The sequence below is a fragment of the Micropterus dolomieu genome, linkage group LG21 (genome assembly GCF_021292245.1).
Source record: "Micropterus dolomieu isolate WLL.071019.BEF.003 ecotype Adirondacks linkage group LG21, ASM2129224v1, whole genome shotgun sequence".
Classification (NCBI taxonomy): domain Eukaryota; kingdom Metazoa; phylum Chordata; class Actinopteri; order Centrarchiformes; family Centrarchidae; genus Micropterus; species Micropterus dolomieu.
Window position 1 is genome coordinate 31062221 of NC_060170.1, and position 5269 is coordinate 31067489.

Sequence of the window (5269 nt, forward strand, 5' to 3'; positions counted from 1 at the left end):
CTTACTGCCAGCACCGGGGAATGAGAGGCAAGTCTGTTGTCAGGTAACAGTCACTGGACTGACATATATCTAATATCTATTTTGATAATTTTGTGACAATTAATAAAGCATAACATTATTACAGTGCAGTGATGTTGTGCTAAGTTATAGTTTTAACACAGCCGCACCGTAACTTTAGTCCTGCTATTGTTTATAGCCAACAGCTGATGAGAGTTGTTCTGGGTCCACTCCACTTCAGTACCCTGACAGGGTTCTACCTGGAACCGAATTACCTCAGAGGTCGTCTCCTCTCCAAAATAAGTGGACCCGGTCATTAAAACATTAAAACACAGCCACGTAGCAACGTTAGCGTTGGCACTGTGGTGTGTTTACAGCTAACAGCTGATCCAAGTCCGCCAGAGAACATAACTTTTCCTTTTTAGCCGTGCAATTGTTTCACAGCTCTTGGCTGGTGAACAACCTGCAGTGTTTGAGAGCAATGTGCTCATGTTTGTTTCTCTCTGTCTGCAGAATCCGGACCTGATGTGGCCCATTCTGCGTCCAGACCTGCCAAACTGCTGCGTTTATATGTGTTAATATTTCTTTGTTACTCTGTCTGTGCTGGAATTCTTTGAAGAACTTGGTGGCTTGATCCAGATTATTATTAAATTGGTTGAATTTTAATAAGAGTGTGTTTATTCATATAGTGTGTCAAGCAAATCTGATGTTAATATTTAGATTTTACTCATGATAGGGATGTTAGGCTACTATATGAATGAGCACTTTAGAGATATGATAATTATAATAATACATATATATGGCTGGTCTGGTTGTATACATATACGTATAAATGGACAGATTTAGCCGGAGTAGTGGCGACTGAATATTGACAACATATTTTTGGTTTGAATTTGGTTGTGGCCCCATGGGGTTTTATAGAACAATGATAGAGAAAGATCAAGAGGTGAATTTGTGCATTATACTTTGTCAATTAAAGCAAGCCAGGCAGCCTTCCGTGTCTGAGAACGGCGCTGTTTTTTAATCACCCACTAGAGGGCTGCAGCGCCGCAATAACCAGCCTAGTTCAAATGAACGAAATAACAAAAAAAGATTAGTTCATTATAATGAACAAGATTTGATGACTTGTCAAAAGAGTGACTTTTCCCATCACTAGCTATGGCCACATTTTTTTAGCAGTGTAGCCTGGGACACATTGAAAGACCGCCAACTCAACTGACGTCCTCTGCGTTAGCAATAATAGGTACTAATTCGCACCAATGGTGTCATATTACAGTACAGAATGTAAAGAAGAAGCCGCAACAACAGCAAAATGGATTTTCGTGGATGAAGTACTCACAAAACACACTGTCTGGTGTCATCCGGCTGCTCTGCCTCAACCCTGTGTGATTTACGAAGTCTCGTCATGGACAGAAAGCTAACAGCTAACTTCTGCTGACAGTAGATGTTCAGCTCAGTTACTTGAGGTGCTAGCGGCACTATTAACACTGGCTGACTCTGCCCTAAGCGGCAACACCAGGGTCTGAAAAAGGAAGTCAATGGGGAAGTGCTTTAAACCTGCATTTTTTTTCTAATGGCCAGTAGAGGGCAACTCCACTGGTGGCACAAAGAAATCCGATTGTATGTAAGCCTATGAGAAAATGAAGCTACTTCTCACCTGATTTATTACCTCAGTAAACACTTTAATGAGTTTATATGGTCTCAGTCACTAGTTCCATTTGGTTCATTTAGTAAATTATGGTCCGATTTAGAGTAAAATAGACGATAAAGCAGGGTATGCTTTAGGGCCTGTTACCTTGTGATTGACAAGTCGCACAGTCACACAGAAACATGTCAGGCTTTGCAATGTGTATCCCTCCCCAGCTCCACCCTCTCGTCCGATTAATCACTTCAAGTTCAAAAAAACCAAGATGACGATGGCCAATAGGCTAAGGCTTCAAAACTCCACAATCCAAAAATGGGTGACATCAACTGCTTTCATACAGTCTGTGGACTGACCATACTGGGAGCTTGGAGGGGAGTGTTGGTGTTTACACCGCCTGCACAGGATCTGCGGACCGCCGGAAGGAGGGGTTGAACTTAACCTATAGTTTTATAAAATATAAGGATCATTTTAATGTGAGACCAAGATATGCATCTGGCATCCAGCGTTTAAGTGGGGGATTCTAAATCAGTAACAACAAATCATGTAATACAGTATTTAATCGTCATTCCAGCTAAATGAAAACAGACTATGAAACAGATATGGAATATTCAAGTAAAGGTCTGTTTGCCTTTGTACACTGGTATGTTAATATGTGCACACTCTTGCTAATACACTGTTCCCTTGGTTTCCCTCTGCATTTTTCCTCCATCATATGAGGTGTAGGTTGCCCTGTACCAGTTAGCACTGAGTGAGCTTCAGACAACATTTGGGTGACAGTCCAGCTAACTGAAATGTGACCTGTGTTATCCATGGTGACTCATCGACCACATGGTTTTGAATTGCAGCCGCAGCCACAGCCACAAATGTGGATTGAGTCTGTTGTCCACGTGCACACACTGCTGACCTCCTCTCTTTCTTTACTAAGCACTTTTCTGACTGTTTACACAACATCATCATGGTTAGGGATATGTGTATAAGTCATTTAACATTTAAACAACAATTTCTGTCCATTGTGTGAACACATAATTCCATGAGAAACTGACTGGTTTCTATGTATTATGACGGTGTTTATAGACAAAGAGTGAATACAGTACAGTAATCTACAGGAGAAATGACAAATCCAGAACTGTGCTTATTTCTCTTTATAGTCATTTTGAGTCTCTGAGTCTCCTTGTGGTCATTTTGATTACAAATTACAACAGGAAGACGTCTTAAATATGATCAAATATCGGAAATAAAGGCCCGTCTCTGATATAAACTCATTTTAAATAAGTGGTACATTGCAAAGTATTATGGGACTAGACCTACTTACAACAATTCTGTTTCATAATGCAGCCTACTGCTGATAAGCCAGTTCCCTGGCTGTTCAATATGTACAAAAACTCGTACTGCACATTCTTTGCAACGATGCTGTTGTGTACTCACAGTAACACCGAGTTACATTTCCATTCCAGCTAACAGACCAGAGGCATGCATTTCAAATGGAGGGTGGCGATTCAAACTGCTCAGACCAGTTATGATGAGCTGATAAACAGAGTTTCCATGACGACATCCCAGTATAATAATCCAGGAAGGACTGCGGTGTGTCCTCCTCGTCCTTTATGACACTGTCATCTCTGCTGTGCTGTCAGATTGATGGGACAATCTCACAGATTTAACGTTTCAGCTCACAGGACGCGCGCTGCATGATGCTAACCTTCGTGCTATAGTAATGCCAGTAGCATCTGTCTGATAGCATAGCTGCAGCGGGTAGGCTAACGTTATTCCCTGACACAAGGACTAACACATCAACGTCAGCAATCACGATCAGTACCGACTCTACATGAGTGTATGAGAGCGTTCAGGGGCAGCAGCAGGCCCAGCGAGTCCCTCTCTCTTACCATGGCCTCCATCGACTCCCAGCTCTTGGTCTCAGATCCCGACAGGAGGAAATTTTTGGAATTTCCCCTGAAATTCACCTTCAGATTGATGTAGAAGTCCATGGCGTCGCCCGTCTGCGCCTTAACGCATATTACACTTTTCCCCGAACAACGGAGGCTATTTGGGTTAATCTCACCAATTCGCTCCACTGTGACTTATCCGACTGGGGATGAGGCGTATTTTGTGTTTACATCAGAGTCGCGGGCACGCCCACCCTGCACCATGTGTCCGGAACAAAGATCGCCACTTCCGCTCGAACGTCACTGCGCAAAACCAGCACGGCTCAGCCGGGCGCGGCTCAGGAGCCCAGAGGACATGGCTGTAACACCTACTATATTTTATTTAATACTGCCATTGGTCAGACCAAAAAACAATAACACAGGGATTAGAATATTTTTATCAATAATATTACTGCGTTAGCAAAGTAGATTTTACCTTACACCAAAAAATTATTCAGTCATGATGAGATGAAAACTCCCTCATGAGCTATTAAAACCATCTGAAGGCTGCCCCACAGCCCAGATCACTCCTTCAGTCTTTCTCAAAGGCATTCAGCAACAGTAGGCAACGTTAAAGACCTACACATATGTAGACCAATGGTGAAAGGAACTAAGTAGGGGAGACCGGGGGCAATTGTAACATTTTTTACATTTTCCTTAATAACTCACAGTCTACTTCAGATACACAAGTCATCTTTTGATACAAGAAACACATATGTGTACACTAATTAATAATATAATTGATATATTTTCACTTATAAGAAGACTATAATGTTTAATTAAATGCAAGAAGTCAGTGTTACACTGAATTGTCCATCCATCCATCATCAATCGCTTATCCTGCGTACAGGGTCGCGGGGGGCTGGAGACAATCCCAGCCTACATTGGGCGAGTCCATCGCAGGGCACACTGAATTGTAACACTGAAAAATAAGTCATATTAACCCACTGTATGTCAAGTAAAAGCCTAGGCTACCTCAAAGTAATTACTTTACTGCTAATAATGTTACTTAAGTGTTTTTATATGGTTCAAATTATTTTAGAAGTCAGGCATCCTATGCTAAGTTATCTGTTCTAACCTCAAAAAATTACTTTTCACAAGTGAACTAGTCATTCTCTAGAACTAGTCATCTGGTTTTGCTGGGTCTTATAATAATAATATAATAATAATAATCCTTATTCGTAGAGCACTTTTCAAAAACAAGTTACAAAGTGCTTTAACAAGTGTAAAGAATAATACAAAAAAAACAAGATAAGAGCATGAAAAATTAATATAAAATTAGTAAAATACAATAAAATAAAAGGGATAAAATAAAGTCAAATAAGATCAGGAAAAGCTCTCCTATAAAAGTATGTTTTAAGAAGGGACTTAAAAGAGTTCACTGACTCAGCCGACCTGATTTCCTCGGGCAGGCTGTTCCAGAGCCTCGGGGCCCTGACAGCAAACGCTCTGTCCCCTTTAGTTTTCAGTCGAGACTCTGGAACAGACAACAGATCTCTGCCCGAGGATCTCAAGGTACGTGCTGGTGCGTATGGGACCAAAAGGTCAGAAATATAACAAGGCGAGAGGCCATGAAGAGCTTTAAAAGTGATCAATAGAATTTTAAAGTAAATTCTAAAACATACTGGGAGCCAATGTAATGAAGCTAAAATAGGAGTAATGTGGTCATATTTCTTTGTTCTGGTTAAAAGCCTGGCAGCTGAGTTCT

The 5269-nt window shown here is 41.1% G+C and overlaps 1 protein-coding gene across 1 annotated transcript in view; it reads right to left on the bottom strand.

Moving 5' to 3' along the window:
* Positions 1-5269, bottom strand: part of cabin1 (calcineurin binding protein 1) — a 46561-nt gene that overhangs the window by 30071 nt on the left and 11221 nt on the right. The gene's annotated exons all lie outside the window — the stretch shown is intronic.